Source organism: Geotrypetes seraphini, chromosome 1 (genome assembly GCF_902459505.1).
Source record: "Geotrypetes seraphini chromosome 1, aGeoSer1.1, whole genome shotgun sequence".
Classification (NCBI taxonomy): domain Eukaryota; kingdom Metazoa; phylum Chordata; class Amphibia; order Gymnophiona; family Dermophiidae; genus Geotrypetes; species Geotrypetes seraphini.
This window is the reverse complement of record NC_047084.1, coordinates 91,287,908-91,304,326: the sequence shown is the minus strand read 5'-3', so window position 1 is coordinate 91,304,326 and position 16,419 is coordinate 91,287,908.

The following is a 16,419-nucleotide window of genomic DNA, read 5'->3' as shown; positions in this document are numbered from 1 at the left end:
GTGTGCATCCTGGATGGGAATTACTTTACACCATTCTTGCCCGAAATGTGCTCAGGCCCATGCCTCCTTGGGGCATATGCTTTGGAATTGTCCCACAATTCTTCAGTTTTGGAAACGACTGGGACACTATACTACATTACTTTGGGGCAGGCGCTGGCTTCCTCACCCGAGAGCTCTATTTGGTTATTTTAATATAGCCGCTCCAAAACCGAAGGAGATGTCAGCCTTCGTGACCAGAGTGCTATTGCTGGGGAAAAAAAGCAATTCTTACTCACTGGTTGTCCCGGGACTCCCCCTTCCTATGCTCAATGGAGATCTTTGATGATTATTCACGCAACGTTGGAGCGAAGATTGGTGGGAGACCTGGACAGCGGTCCGGGCCGCCGATTTTCTTGGATCTGGGAATGCTTTTGGTTGGACCTTACACCTCATGCCCGTAGTAGATTATTGAATCTGTGAGAATAACCTTCTGTTTTTCGACATGGCACTGGACTCCTCGGGGTAGGGGATGGGTGGGGGGTTGGGGAGGGAATTTTTGTGTATTGGATGACTTTGCTGATTTTCTGATTGTTGACATGTTTTGTTGTCGAAATTAATAAAAATATTTGAATATAAGAGTACCAACAACTCCTTAATAATTTGGCATAAAGATTTTTTTTTTTTTTTTTTACTTTATTTTCCTTAATAAACTCTTGGACAATTTTTTGGTGCTGTGCCTTTGCTTCCACTAAAAAAGTAATCATCTACTTTAAAAATGTTAAAACAATAGCACACGTCCAAAGACAATCCCAAGAACTCTGTTAGCTTTGTAGTGGACGCATCGGGATGATCCAGAGCAGTCTGATTAGATATTGTAAGATACTAAGCACACACCATAGGTGGACTGGCCTCCTGTGGTATTTGCAATACTTCACTCATATATTTCCTGACCATATCCACTGGGGCCACTAAGGGTGATTTATTTAATTATGGGGAGCAAGTAGAAAAATGGAACTTTAAAAAAATGTATACATTAAAAAACCTACATTCATTCTCCATGAGATATCCACAGGTCCTGCCTTCATTTACTAAATGCTGGATCTGGCTACATAGATGATCCAATGGATCCCCAGGTAATGCTAAATAGTTTTCTATATTTAACAGTTGTTTCATATATTTCTCCTTGTTCCACAACACTAAGGCATCTCCTTTATCTACCCTTCTGATAATGATGGATTTCTCTCTTTTTAATTTTTGTACAGCCTCAAACGCTCTCTTGCTTAAATTATGTTTATATCTACCATGTTTCTCTAAAAACAAGACCTACCTCGAAAATAAGCCCTAGCATGATTTTTGGGGTAGGTCTTAATATAAGCCCTACCCCCAAAAATAAGCCTTAGTCGCCGGCAGCAGCAGCGCTCCCTCTCCCGCCCCCCCCCCCCCCACGACCTATCTCTCCCTCCGACCGCGAGACAGAAAGAAATGTACCTTCTGTTTCACAGTTGGAGGGAGAGATGAGTCGGTGGGGGGAGGGGCGGGAGTGTGTGGGCGGTGGCGGGGGGGGAGGATAGAAAGATGCTACACAGGGGATGGGAGGAAGGGGGGGTAGAAGCTGCAAGGGATGGGAGGGATACAAGCCACAAGGGTTCTGCTGCACAAGGGATGGGAGGGAGGGATAGAAAGATACTGCACAAGGGGATGGAAAGATGCTGCACATGTGGGGGAGAGAAAGGAAATAGGAAGAATTGGGGTGGAGGAGAGGAAGGGAGAAATGATCATTGTACATGAAAAAAATAAGACATCCCCAAAAATAAGACCTAGTGCCTTTTTTGGGCCCAAAATTAATTAAAACAGTGTCTTATTTTGGGGGAATATGTCTCCTTGTAGCATGTTCTGATTGCTTCACTTCCTTTAAAACCACTGCTTTAAAAGTAGCTAATACCAGATCCAAAGGTACTGGATGTGACCACTGCTCAAGAAAAATAAATGTAAATGTAATCTCCTCCCAAATTTCTCCAGTTTTAGCCCTGAACTTAAATTGTTGATGGTGCCTCGTGGGTACCAGTAGGCAGTAGGGCTATGTGCTTTTTTTTTTTTTTTTTGTAGCCTGAACTTTGTAGCCTATAGCTTTGGGAATATTGCTGGCTAACTCTTAGAATCTCAGGAACTAATTACCTTTAAAATAACTAATTACCTTTAAAATAACTAAGTGTGTATAGCTAATTGAGTGAGTAATTGGAACACACTTGGGTCTCTAATGGATTAGATAGTGATATCAACTACCCCAACATTGACTGGATAAATGTTACATCAGGGAGTGTTAGGGAGGTAAAATTCCTAGACGTCATAAATGATTGCTTCTTGGAGCAACTAGTCCAGTAACCGACAAGAAGGGGAACTATTTTAGATTTGGTCCAACTTTCACCTTCCCTCCCTCAGGGGCACCCAACTCTCTCTCCATCTTCTTCTTGTTGGCCCTGCCCTGGTTATCTTAATTCCCTCCTCCCACACCCACATAGTCTGGCATTTCTCCCTACTCTCCTGGACCCAGTGCAGTTGCTCTCTCCCCCTCCTCCACCCCCACGCAACCCAAAGCTCATAGCCAGTGTACCTTTAAACTCAGTCTTCAGCCCTGCAGGCTAGCAGCAGCAGCAGCCATATAGAGAGACTGCCTACAGTCTATGCCAGGCCCTTCCCTCTGACCTGGCCAGCGCCTTCTTACACATGTTCCTATTTTCAGAAGAGGTGGGCCAGGTCAAATGGAAAGGTCCAGCAAGGGCCACAGGCAGCCTTTCTGTTTGGTTGCTGCTGGCCTATAGGGCCAAAGACTATGATTTAAATGTGTGTGTGTGGGTGGTGGTGGGGGGGGGGGGGGGGGGGAAGAGCAGCCAAGAGGGTCCAAGAGGGGAAGAAAAGATTCTAGACTGTGCTGGAGTATGGGTGAGGAGATTGGTCCACGTTGTTCTTCACTGTAGCCATCAAATCGAAAGTTGGCCAACCCCATCAAAGAATGATGTACAGGATTGCTGCTGCAGATCACATCTATTCTCCCGGGTCTAAAGTCTGCCTGCTGAGGTAATCGATCTGAACACTGTCCACTCTTGCTAAACGCACTGTGGAGATTACATGTAGGTTGTAGCTCTGCCCACTGGAAACAATAAGTGGGCTTCTAGGCTCAGCAGTGCACTCGTGGGGCCTCCTTGGCAACTGAAATAAACTACTGCTGTAGCATTGTCCAAAAAGACTCAGATTGCTTGCGCCTCTAGCCTCTTTTCCAGCTTTTGTAACACCAATCAAATGGCCCGAAGTTCCAGTCTGTTAATGGACCATTTTCTCTGGGAGACTGATCACCACCCCTGGCTGGGCATCTGTTGCAATGGCATCTCCAGCCGAACAGGCTGGCATCCATTATGAAGATCACCCACGAGGGGCATGCCCCATGATAACAACTGTGGACAAACCCACCAACTCATATTGCAGCAGAATTCCAGAGTCCACAGGAGAGTCATTTGAAAGGAGTACTTTTGTAGGGACCACTGAGATAGTAGTGCATTCTGGAGAGGATGCATGTGAGCCATTGCATAAGGGACTGCATCTATAGTGGCTGCCATGGAGCCTAATACTTGAAGATAGTGCCAAGCAAACTGAGCAGGTTTGACCATCATGTCCATTATCTGAGTGCAGAGTTTCTGTCTGCATACCTCTGGAAGATAGACCTGACCTTCCACCGTATTGAATAGGACTCCCAGGCATATGTGATACCTGGGGCCCATAATTTTTTGATACTCACCCCACCTACCCCCATCTGTATGAAAAACATGATTTTTAGTAAAAATCCAAATGTCACACAAGAGTGTACCTAGGAAAAGGCAGCATCTTACATACTGCAGTGAGCAGTACAACATCAATACACCCATTGTAAAACTAAACAAGCCAGACTCATCAATCCTGCACAATCAATCCTAACAGAAAACCATGTCTTTTGAACACACAGAACACAGAAAACACCTTCGCCTAGTATGGAATATGTAATCACAAACTAACTGTAGTGTGGTTTCTAGCTTCGGTGGTAACAGCTCAGATGCTCATAGAATTCTGAACATCAGAGCTGTTACCACCATTGCCAGCCCTAAAAAACACTACAGTTTTGTACAAGGGGGTATGTAGACAAAGGTTAAACAACCACCAAGAAGCTGGACTCTGCATACAATGCAACACCACAGAAACAGTGACGCATGTCCCCTAAAGCAAATAAATAAATAAATAGAAATTAATTTTTTAACCTTCTTTCCCTTCTCTGATTTCTCCTCGTCTTGTTACTCTCTTCCTTTCATCCACTGTCTACCCTCTCTCTGCCCCTTCTATATGGCATCTTCTCTCCTTCTATGCCCCTTACAGAAACTTTATGCCTCCCCCTTCCATCTCTCCCTTCACACCCATTGGTCTGACATTCATCTTCTTCCCTTCCCTCCTCCAATGGTCTGGCATCTGTCTTCTCTCCTTCCCTTCCCTCTCCCACACTCCCATGGTCTGGCATTTTATTTTTTTCTTTTCCCTTCCCTCCACTTCCATCAGCATCTGCCCCATTTTTTTCCCTCCACCACCCTTCCTTACCACCCTGCCCCCTTTCTCTCCCTCCACCACCCTTCCATGCTCATTTCTCTCTCCCTCCAAACCAATGCTTGCTATGCAAGTTCCCACGATGACTTATAAGATCATGAGGGGCATAGAGAGAGTAGAGAGGGACAGATTCTTCAAACTTTCAAAAAATATAAGAACAAGAGGGCATTCGGAAAAACTGAAAGGGGACAGATTCAAAACAAATGCTAGGAAGTTCTTCTTTACCCAGCGTGTGGTGGACACCTGGAATGCGCTTCCAGAGGATGTAATAGGGCAGAGTACGGTATTGGGGTTTAAGAAAGGATTGGACAATTTCCTGCTGGAAAGGGGGATAGAAGGGTATAAATAGAGGATCACTGCACAGGTCCTGGACCTGTTGGGGCCGCCGCGTGAGCGGGCTGCTGGGCACGATGGACCTCAGGTCTGACCCAGCAGAGGCATTGCTTATGTTCTTATGACTGCAGCTGCCGGCTCTGCTCCAGAAGAAGTAAGTGACATCGGAAGGGGGTGGACCAGTAGAGGCAGGGTGTTGCGGCAAGGTCTTGCGATGACTACGGCTGCCGGTCCTCTCCCTCCGATGTCACTTACTTCTTCTGGAGCAGAGCTGGCAGACATAGTCATTGCGGTATCTTCTGTACTTCAGTGTGGCTACTGACTCTGCTCAGAAATAAGTATGTCAGAAGGGGTGGACCGGCATCTGCACTGAGGTGCAGGTTTCCATTGTATAGTAGGGTGGGGAGGTTCCTGAACCAGTCGGCTGTGCACCCCCCAGGGTGTGCACCTGGGATGGTCCACCCCCCACCCTTGGTACACTACTGCTCCCAGGTATTCCAGAGATTGGGATGGAACCAGTTTGCTCATTCATAAATTAACTATCCACCCCTGGCTCTGCAAGATGTGGACCAATTGAGCCACTGCTTGTTCCACTTCCGATAATGACAGAGCTCTGATCAGCCAGTCATTCAAATATGGATGTACTTGCAATCCTGCCCTGCAGAGATGCACTGCCACCACCACCATTAACTTAGTGAACGTACAGGGCACTGTTACCAACCCAAAGGGAGAACATAGAGAACTGATAATGTCTCTCCAGCATATGGAATCTCAGGAATTTCCTGTGTTCCAAAAATATGGGAATGTGCAGGTAGGCTTCTGTCAAGTCTAGGGAAGCTAGAAATTCCCCCTGAACTACTGCTGTGATGACTGACCACACAGTTTCCATGTGAAAGTGTGGAACCTTCAGGACCTCATTGACATGTGTAAGATCCAGAATGGGTCTCCAGTCCTCTGAGGTTTTCTTGGGCACTATGAAGTATATGGAGTATCTGCCAGAGCCTGACAAGTTCCTGAGGAAAAGTTCATAGTCTGTTATTGAGAAAGACATGGGGAAGCCACTGCTTGCCCAGTATTGGTAGCATGGAATATTGCTATACCTTGGGTTTTGGCCAGGTACTAGTGACCTGGATTGGCCACCTTGTGAACGGGCTACTGGGCTTGATGGACCATTGGTCTGACCCAGTAAGGCTATTCTTATGTTCTGGCGGCACTGGGTCTATGGCTTGAATTTCTACAGGTCTCTGTACTACTGCTAAGACTTTACATGACTCTTCTAGGGACCTCACTGGGGATGCTATCAGTCTATTAGGGGATGGGCGAACTCCCAGCACACATTGATCTTACAAGATCTGCTCCCACACATCCGTAAATGCCAAAAGCCTTCCTCCTATCCTCAGGGGGAATACTTCGGCCCTGGCATCACTGTGCCTTCTTGGAGGCTGAAGAGGGATGAGAACTGGCTTTGCCTCGCCCAGGTCCTGTGAATCTCTTTGTCTTGACCCCTGAATAGGATCGCTGAGCTGAGACTCTCCTGAGTACTGTCAAAAGCGCCTGGAATTATGAAAAATAGACTGCCTAAAACTTCTAGAGGTTCATGCCCTGCTGTCCGATAGAGATTTTGGCCAGCAATCTGCCACACTGGCCATCAGATCATCCAGAGCGTTTCTGAACATCTGTCCCTTGAAAAGGAGTCTGCTGAGATTAGCAATGAAGATGGAATCACCCGCCCATTGCCTGATCCAGAACATTCTGTGGGCTGAAATGGAATAAGCTGAGTCTTTGCTCATGTCTCTGATGATATTGTAGAGAGCATCAGCTACATAATTTACCCCTGCTAGCATAAGCATGGGCAAAGGCTCGTCCTGTGCCAGAGTGGGCCCACGCATCTTGGTATGACAAATGCGTGCCACAAAAGAGGCTGCTGCAGTTGCTTTGATCCCTAAGGCCACAGCTTTGAACTGCCTCTTTAGGACTACATTCACTCTGCAATACTTTGTATCATTAAATACTACGCCTCCCTCACTTGGCAAGGACATGCACTTGGTTACCTGAGCAACCAAGGAATCCACTTTAGACTGAGCAAACATCTGTTGACACTCCTGTGCTGTTGAATACAGCCTAGACAATGTTTTGACTACCTTTAAAGAGACCCCCAGGAGCATCCCAGTGCTCCGTGACTAAAACACTCATAACCAGGTGCTAGGGAAAAGGTGTGGGCTGTGCTCTCACTCCGCTCAGGATAGAACACTGAGTGGAAGGGGCTTGCTGGGAGTGTAACTAACTCCCACAGGGAGTCAGTAATGAGCTCTAATTTTACTGGAGGCTTGAACAGCCAATGCGCTGTAGGATCCTCCCCTTGGTTGAGGACCACCACTGCTTCCTGAGTACTTGCTCCTATTTGTGACCCTATATCTCCCAGCAGGGAAGACTCGCTCTGCGACAGCAAGATCCCTCACCCTGCGAGTTCCTGTCAGAAAGGTCCACAGGGTCCTGGTCAGCTGCTGCTAATGACTGATGCATCCTGGGAGCCCAAGCCCCCTTGCGTGACCCCTGGCTCACTTCCAGACTTCATGAGAGGATCCCAGCTATCCACATAAGCTTTCCACATCAAATTAACAAATTAGATGTCATATTGAAAATGCTTCTTCTTGTGCTGTTCTACAAGGGCACATGTAAATGTCATACCCCGGATTCTATTTTATGGTGCCCAAATTTAGGCAGCTCAAAGATGTGCATGCAAATTAATTAACTTATGAGCCAGATAATTATAATAAAATGATGTTCACAACAATTATTGTAGTTAATTAGCATTATTCTATTTGTCAGATTTATATACCACCTTTGTCTTCGGTTCTGAAGACCCAAAATGATTCAGAATTTTTTAAAGGAAAATTTTGAAAGATAAACATTAATTCAAACATTTAGAGAAATATAAGGTCTTAAAGGTATAGATGAAATAAAAAAATAAGATTGCAAGCCACAAATTTCCACAGGTAAATCATTCCAAATCAATGCCAACATAAAAGGGAACGTATCTTCCTGGAACATTATTCCATTAGATGGAACGACCTCGCCAATCAGGGTTAAACCACCAATCTGTAAAATTGCTTTCTTTTCTAAAATTCAAGAGTCCATGAAGACATCAACAAATGTTGAAAATTTTTTAACTTATCCTTTATTTTTGCATCATTTGCTTGCCCCAACAATTGTAGGCCCCACGGGACCCGTTTCGCCCAAACAGGCTTTTTTAAGGGTTCCAACAGGGAGCACTCATACATGAGAGGATGCTAAATAAGTGCTCCCTGTGGAACCCTTGAAAAAGCCTGTTTGGGCGAAACGGATCCGTCGGGCCTACAATTGTTGGGGCAAGCAAATGATGCAAAAATAAAGGATAAGTAAAAAAATTTCAACATTTGTTTGATGTCTTCAGGGACTCTTGAATTTTAGAAAAGAAAGCAATTTTACAGATTGGTGGTTTTAACCCCTGATTGGCGAGGTCGTTCCATATTGTGGAGTGTTTTCCAGACAGCCTCACCTTCTGTCTTCTACATTTTGCATTTTAGTGCTATTCCATAAGACCATTGAACCAAAATCCCCTAATGTGCAACGGAAAAGGGGCTATGGACTAAGGATGGGGCAGGGGTGTTCCAAAAAATTGCACACGGTGTTATAGAATTGTACACATTCAGAGAGTAATTGAGAATTGTGGAGGTGCCGGTCTTGTTGCAGGCACTGCTAGAGTACAGAAGGCTAGTATAGCTGATGATACTGAGCGCTTTGGGTATTATAAAATCAGCCTCTCTCCTTGTAAAACATGGTCTAAGTCACAAAAACCCACCTAAAGTCACCAGATAAGCACTGCAAACACATAAAACAGACCCCCACACACTACCCCAGTGATCATTCAACCCCCCCCGCCCCCATAAAATCTTAATCACACCTTTAAAATTCAGCCTCCAGACCATCATCACCTGGTCGCCTGGCATAGGAAAAGCCTAGTTGTCCAGCACAGAGGCAGCTTAAGTCATCTTGGGGGTGGGTTAGAGACTCATGGAGAGGAGGGACCCATGCCCTTAAAGCCCTTGTAATCACTGCAATGATAATGAAACATGTGCACTCGCCTATACACCCCCAAAACCCTTTTTTACTGGCATATATGTGGCTCCTGCAGCCATAAGGGCTATTGGGGTGGTAGATAAGTGGGTCTAGGGGATTCTGGAGATGGTTTGGGGGACTCACTGTGACCTATAAGGGAGCTGTAGTGAGGAGAAGACATGGCATCCTTTTTGTGAAGTTCACAGCAGTGCCTTGTAAGGTACCCCACTATTTAGGTGGTATGTCTGGGTGTGCAGTCCATCACTTTGCAGACCCCTCTCACGTCCAACAGGGCTTGTTCTAGGCGTTTTTGACTTGGATGAAAAGTTGGACGAAAATGTGGTATAAAGATGGATGATTTAGCGGCATGGACGATCAGATCGGCAGGACGTATAGTTAGACGATTTTCGAAACGAAAAAAAATTTGGACGTATTTTTCGAAAATGTGTCTTAAGCTGTTTTTTTTTTTACTTTGGACGACTTGCGAGTTGGACGTAAATGGACTTAGACGTCCCTTTCGATTATGCCCCTCTATGGGTTTTTATTAGATCCTACTCAGAAACTTTCTTATTAGACAAACCTATTATAATGTAGGGAACGTAGAGTTGGTTACGTCTGAATTGTTTTATGAAGCTGTTTTGGACTTAGGAAAAAAAAGTTCTAGGATCGATAAACACCTGCAATTCTTTGACCTAAGGGCCGCAGCGGGAGCGGAACGCTGGGCACGATGGACCAACCGATCTCACCCGCAGTGGCAATTCTTATTTTCTATATGTTTTGTTACATCTCCTAAATTGTAGAATATTCCCCTTGATGTGGGCTTTAAGAACATTTTTTTTGGTAAGGTGTTTGATATTATCTTCCGACATGTTTTGCCTATGGGCTTTTTCAAGTATCCGTCCCCTTTACTAAACCATTCATTCCTAAAACTGCAAACCTTTTGACCTTTAGAGGCATGCTATTGAGACAGGCATGTGAGAAGTCAATACTTTGCCCTGGGATCAGTTTCTGTTACTTCGATTTACACCAGGTTCTTGTGACCTGGATTGACCACTGTGGAAACAGGATACGGGTTTGACCCAATATGGCTATTCTTATGTTCTTAGTTAATGATCCATTGTAACAACCTGAAAAACTAACAGGAATGATACCCGACATCATGTGTTGGCTTTTTTCTTGTTTGTGAGATTCACATCTGAGAGATTTCAAAAGAATTGCCTCAGTGAGGGGGGAGGTGAGGAATGGGTTCTAAGGGGAACTCAATAACCGGCTCTGGGTAAAATTACATCATATAATTACAGATAAAACTGAGTGACATTCCTAATAACAAATGCAGAGCTCCACATGCTTTATAGCATTACATAATCTTACATCTGGGGAAGAGAAAGTCCTTGCAATGCCCAGGGGTAAGATTGTTTCAATAAAATGTCACAAGCATGGCTTACGGTAATGCTGTCTGTATTTTTTTTTTTCTTAATCCTTATCAAATAGCAGGGCAGAGTATAGACACACATCAATATGATGAGGTCCATGCCTTCTAAATGTTCTTTCAAACAATATCAGGGCATGCTTTAGAAATTCGCAGTCTCTTTTAAACATATTTTAGTTCATTGATTTTTATTTTGTGGTAAGTGATATACTTACTGCCATAGAAACATAGAAATAGACGGCAGATAAGGGCCATGGCCCATCAAGTCTGCCCCCCCTACTGTCCCTCCCCCTAACCTTTGCCCTGTGAATAGATCCCATGCTGGCCTCAATCACCTGAAGTGGAAGACTATTCCAGCGATCAATCACCCTTTCAGTGAAAAAGAATTTCCTGGTGTCCCCGTGCAGTTTCCCGCCCCTGATTTTCCACGGATGCCCCCTTGTTGCCGCGGGACCCTTGAAAAAGAAGATATCTTCTTCCACCTCGATGCGGCCCGTGAGATACTTGAATGTCTCGATCATGTCACCCCTCTCTCTGCGTTCCTCGAGTGAGTACAACTGCAACTTATCCAGGCGTTCCTCATACGGGAGATCCTTGAGTCCCGAGACCATCCAGGTGGCCATTCTCTGGACCGACTCCAGTCTCAGCACATCCTTATGGTAATGCGGCCTCCAGAATTGCACACAGTATTCCAAGTGGGGCCTCACCATGGATCTATACAATGGCATAATGACTTCAGGCTTACGGCTGACGAAACTCCTGCGTATGCAACCTATGATTTGCCTTGCCTTGGATGAAGCTTGCTCCACTTGATTGGCAGTCTTCATGTTCTCACTGACGATCACCCCTTCTCACTGATGATCACCCCTCTCACTGACGATCACCCCGTTTGGTGGAGGATGGGCTGGGGAGGGCTTCAATGGCTGGGAGGGTGTAGATGGGCTGGAGTAAGTCTTAACAGAGATTTCGGCAGTTGGAACCCAAGCACAGTACCGGGTAAAGCTTTGGATTCTTGCCCAGAAATAGCTAAGAAGAAAAAATTTAAAAATTTAAATTGAATCAGGTTGGGCAGACTGGATGGACCATTTGGGTCTTTATCTGCCATCATCTACTATGTTACTATGTAATGCTACTCCTGGAGCATATGTACTAATCAACTTCACCTGGTCTATAACATAATTTTGCCAAAACAGCATGCTCTGTGGTACACTGCTTAGAAAAGTAGGTTATAGTGCTGCCTGATTCGCCAATTCAAATTGATTCACCAATCCACATGGTCTATCCCAGACCAAAACAGGAAGTGACATCAGAGGAGGGACAGGACCACAGCAGAGGGAATGTGCAGCGGAGGCCGACAGCAGCCTGATAGAATTGCTACTTCACCATCGATCCTCTGCGGGCTGTAATTAGTTTTGAAAGAGACCGGGAGGCCAGGAAGAAGCTGGACGACAGTGGAGAGAAGGGGTAACATGCCGACCTTTGGGGGGAGGCCTGGTGCAGCTATTACAATTACATGGAGGGAGAGGGTCCAAAGAGAGGAGCATATGTCAGACTGAGGGTGGGGGGGAAGGTGAATAAATAATGGATCTTAAAACAGAGGAGAGGGAGAGAGATGGTGGACAATGAAATGGAAGGAGAGAGGGAAAAGGAGAGAAGTTGAACCCAAGGAAAGGTGTGAAGAGAGAGGGGATAGAAATACTGGATGGGGTAGTGGTCATTAGAGAAATGCTGGACTATGGGGATGGAGCCAAAAAAAAGGAGAGGTGCCAGAGCTCCGAGGGAGGGAAGGGAAACGGAAGGGGAGGTCAGAGATGGAAGATGGATGGTGAGCACGGAGAAAGAAGAAAACTTCAAATGGACAGGAGACCCGGGCAAGCGAGTTAACAGAAGACTAACAGAAACCAGAGCCTGAGACCAACATGATTTGAATAATGACCAGACTACAAAAGGTAGAAAAAATAATTTTATTTTCTGTTTTCTAATTACACTATGTCAGATTTGAAATGTGATCCTGCCAGAGATGATGTGAGCTAGGACCTAACAGAGAGAGGAAAAGTCTTTTTTGTTTGTTTATACCACAGCGCCAGTGTGGGTAGGAGAGGGCAGGAAAATCAAATCAAATTGAAAAATGAATTCAATAGGCTGAATTAAATTGGGGGGGGGGGGGGGTTTCTTTGATATTTCTGGGCCATAGACAGTAGAAGTCCTTAGGTTCCAACTACTGGAGTTGCCTTCGAAACTCACTCCAGCGTTTCCAACTATCTCGTCATTTGTGGGATACATAATGTAAAGTGCTCCCAACAATGTCCTCATGTTCCAAGTTACTGGAGTTCCCATCCCATCCCTTCCTAGCCCATCCTACACTGAATCGCCATATACGGGACGCAGACCATGTATATCTGACCAGCACCGGCAGTACCATATACTGTGCAGGCACCGTTGTTTCGCTAATCCGCCTAGATTTGGAAATAGTGTGGGATATAAGAATTTCTAAATAAATAAATAAATGATGTGGTTCAAGTTTGTTTTAAAAACTGCCCATGGCACTTATATTGTTCGCCTATATTCAGTACTGCCATCTGCAGAAGCTGCAATACTAAATGCACACGCTGCATGTGGCCCCAGTAGTCCTCCAGTGCAGCCCTCAAATGGTCCACACCCCCCCCCGTGGTCCATATCCTCTCACTCTCAGCTCTGTCTACCAGCCCATCTCGGACCTCCAAACTTGCCTTTAGTGCTTCTCACCACCCGAAGCCCCTCTCTGTAGGGCCCCGCCTAGGGCAGGATTAACCAATAGGCCAAGTAGGCACGTGCCTAGGGCCCGAAATGGTCAGGGGGCCCCGATGAAGGAGGGCATCAACATTGTTTTTTCCTAACAGCGATGGGCCCCTTTAGCATCGGTCGGCAAAGCGGGCCCCCCTCCATCGATGGAAATTAAGACAAGCAAGCAACGCGGGTAAGAAAGGCAACGGGAACTGTAATTGTGCAAGCGGTGCTGCTTGCCCAAAGCTTCCCTCTGACGCAGCTTCCTGTTTCCGCCTGGGCACATGGTGGGGCGGGGCAGGGGGGCCCAGTGTACTTGGGTGCCTAGGGGCCCTCGATGAATTAATCCTGCCCTGGCCCCGCCTCCTCTGACAGAACTTCCTTTTCCACCAGTGAAGACCGAACCAGCTTCTGAGAATGGAAGAAGTGGGTCAAGGGATGGAGCACAAAGGAAAGGGCAGGCTTGGAAAGGAAATGAGAAGAGGGATAGAATGCAAGGAAGGGGGTAGAAGTGAAAAAGGGATGGGCGGGAAAATGCAAGGGGGGGTGGTGGAACTAAAAAAGGGATGGCGGGGAAAAGACAAAGCACCTCTTTTACAAAGGTGCACTAAGCTTTTTAGTGCGCGCTAAACGTTAACGCGTGCATGTTATCCTATGGACGCATTAGCGGTTAGCGCAAGCGTTGATTTAGCGCGCGCTAAATCCGCACTAAAACCCTTAGTGCGCCTTTGTAAAAGAGGGCCAAAGAGTGCAATGAAAGGAGAGCGAGTGCATGGATAGGTGGAAGGAAAGAAAGCAGATTTGAAGGGTAGGGAGGGGAGCAGTGCAAAAGGGTGGGGATGACAGGGAGTGAGTGCAGGACAGAGGAAATGAGAATCCTACATGTCCACAGTCACACGCTGCCAACGCAGCCACCACCAAACAGATACACACTACAAATGCATACACCACCCAACGCACACATTCACAGACATATACATAGACTCATCTCCGCCCTCTGGTGTTTTACTTTCACATCCCCCACTTATAAACACCTACCCCCTCTTTTACTAAGGTGCGCTATGCGATTAGCGCACGCTAAACGATAACGCATCCATAGACTAACATGCACGCATTAGCATTTAGCGAGCACTAAATCGATTAGCGCACCTTAGTAAAAGAGGGCCCTAATCTCGCCTCGAACTACTACGGCTTTGGTGGTATATAAGAAATAAAATAATAATAATAATAATAATCTCCCCCTGTGGAAATAGATGTCATACCTTTGATTCACCCACACACATACGCACGTCACCTGCTCCGTCAGTCACCATCCATGCTGTGATCACCCGCCCAAATATCCATTCACAAATCCCCTGCCACCCTGAGCCATACTACCGTGTTTCCCCGATGATAAGGCAGGGCCATCAAATAAGACAGCCCCCCCTTTTTAGAAAAAAATGTAAAATAAGGCACCCCCCCGCAAATAAGCCACCCACCGATACCTGCGCTTACCCGAATCGGGTGGTACGGTAGATGACTCCGTGTGGTCCCTCCGTCTACCGTATTTGCCTCCATGGCTGCGTGCCGCGCCTCGTCATGAAGTGAAGAGGAGGAAGTGACAGGACTGCAGCGCGCGCACGTGACTCCGCGCAAGGAAACACAGGCAGCTTCCCTCATCCCTCCCTAACGGAGACTGCAGGAGTTTGTTCACGGCCAGAACATCCAATACAGGTAATAAAATTCTGGTTTTTTTTCAACAATAACTGTGTACTGTAGTCTTCTTCATGGGTAAATAAGGCATCCCCCCGAAAATAAGCCCTAGAGCATATTTTGGCCTTCCAAAAAAAATAAGACAGTGTCTTACCATCGGGGAAACACGGTATATCATGGCTCTTTCAGCTGAGTCCCCCACATAAGCATGTTCTTAGTTTGAGAATGGGGGGGGGGGGGGGAATGCACCATTGTGTCACAGTGTAAATGTGCCCTTTTCAACTCATTTTAAATATGTAACTTAATTTTAACTTATTATGTGCAGCGGCACTTTTAATAGCTACAAATAAAGCACAGTGAGAGTTCAGAACAAATTGAAATGGCCTTTGAGTGAAAAAAAAAAAAAATCTTTCTAATGGATGCAAAATGTGGTAAGGATATATCATAAGCTCACTGCATGGAGCCTTCGTCTGCATTCACTGCCGTATTGTAATTTAGATGAGGCTTTTTATCTAATTTCTGACTGAGAAAGGCAAATTAGAAGACAACATTATCCCAGCTGCTCTGTCATAATGAACAATATTTCACAGTGTCGAGCATGAGAGAGTTACCTTGAGAACTTATTTTGCAAAACAAATATTGACAGAGTTTCCGAAGTCACAACACGCAATATATATATATTTTTTGTATGGGACAAACTCCATCGGCTGATGTTAAGGAAGATTTTGAAGGGGGGGTAACAATTTTCACATCTGGCTGTTGTGCTCCTAATGCCATCTGAGAGTGAATGCAATCATTTGGTAGCACGAGTCCTTGGAGGACGAAGGACAGTGGGGGAGCTCCTGCTGTTTCATGCCTCTTCGGATATACTGCAAATAACACGTTCCCCTCAATCTCCAGATCTACCTTTTATCAATTTTGTGAAAATCGGAGAGATTTATCCAAGATGTAATTAACCCTTCTGCATGGTGAAATACAGGATTGTCTTTCCCCCACTCACTAAATACATAATGGTCTGATAAATATTTAAGCAGTAATGAAGGAGATAATGCACGATAATCCATTAGTTCGGAATTCTCTGCTGGCACCGAGGGGGAAGGCATGGTGCTGAAGTGGATGTCTGTAAGTGCAAAACTCCCAGGCTGAACAGAAGGTTTACTGACCATTGTGGGTGTTTTGCTCTATTTCACTTTGCAGGTCGGAAAATCCAGTAGAAAGTCATATTTTATTGATTTGCCCCCAAAGGGTTTTTTTTGTGTTTTTTTTTATTCTTTAGTCAACACGCCAGCCCTACAAAATCATTGTTGAGAATCTTTGCAAAGCTTGTGATGCAGTAATGCTTCCCTACTTATGGCTGTAAAGAGTTGATCGGATTAGACAGAGAGAGAGGGAGAAAGGATTCCTTGCTCTCAGGTCTCCACTTAACATTCTTGGGCTTGATCCAGATAATACTCTCTGTTATTTGTTAATGTGCTATCAATGCATTTAGAACCTCAAACATAATA